This window comes from Mus caroli, chromosome 6, assembly GCF_900094665.2.
Source record: "Mus caroli chromosome 6, CAROLI_EIJ_v1.1, whole genome shotgun sequence".
Lineage (NCBI taxonomy): Eukaryota > Metazoa > Chordata > Mammalia > Rodentia > Muridae > Mus > Mus caroli.
The window spans coordinates 82,095,607-82,096,665 of record NC_034575.1 but is presented as its reverse complement, the minus strand read 5'-3'; the positions used below and the strand labels follow the sequence as shown (position 1 = coordinate 82,096,665).

The window sequence follows — 1,059 nt, the reverse complement described above, 5'->3', positions numbered from 1 at the left end:
TGTTTTTGTTTTTGTTTTTGTTTTTTTGAGACTCTCTCACTGCATAGCCCAAGCTGGTCTGAAATGAACTATCTATCTTCCTACCTTAGCATTACATTATATAGGCACACACCCCTCTGCCCAGGCCATGTGACTTTTAATGGGTCCATCTCTAAGAAATTGTGGTATTCCTTCTAAAGGCATATCTCAGAACAATTAATAACTATGAGTGGGCCGAAGTGACAACACAGTATATGCAGAGCTGGCCACACACACATGAGGCCTGAGTTTGGATCCCCTNGACCTACATAAAGCTGGATACGGTAGTTATGCATGTAATTCTAGTGTTAATGATATGGGGGGAGGAAGAGACAGGAGAATCCCTGAAGCTTAATTGAAGTGGCAGTTACTTGATCCTGTATATTTGAAAAAGTTCTCAGAACTGCACACCCAAAGAAGATAAAATCTGATGTCGGCATATTAAGCCCAGCTATGTAAATTACAAAGTGCGTTTCTGTGATACAGGAGCAACCNTTAGCAATAGAGCAGAGGAACAAATTGCCTTAGGACTACAAGCATCTGGGCCCACAGCAGCTACACCCTACCTCTGAAGAAGAACCAGAATCAGCAAGTGCTNTAGAGTGGNGCGGCAGCCCGGCCTCAAGTCCAGGAGTCATGTGATCTACCTTGAGTGGCACTCACATGCCAAATCCACAGCCACCCGGGCCCTTTCATTGGTAGAATCAAATGACTGACATCCTGACAAGGTAGGTCACATTCTGGTCGCCCCATCCAAACGCCTCCTCCAGGACTTTACTGGTATCGCTACAAAAGAAAAGCAGAAACCCTGCNACACGGGAGTTACAGAGGGGGATATAATGTTCCTTTCTCAAAGTCAAAATCACATTTGAAAAAGAAGATCCCAGCAGATGAGAAGTGCTGGAGAGTCTCAAACAGGGATGCATGACCAAGACAGACAGACAGACAGACAGACAGACAGCAGCTTCTTTTCCCTGAAACAGTAAGTCTGCCCCAAGTCCAGCTCATTTCCCTACCTGGGTCTTTCTCGGGATGCCTCTG

The 1,059-nt window shown here is 45.5% G+C and overlaps 1 protein-coding gene across 1 annotated transcript in view; it reads right to left on the bottom strand.

Annotated features, from left to right (window-relative positions):
• The window catches only part of Add2 (adducin 2), a 95,144-nt gene that overhangs the window by 79,545 nt on the left and 14,540 nt on the right, over positions 1 to 1,059 (bottom strand). The window lies entirely within an intron of this gene.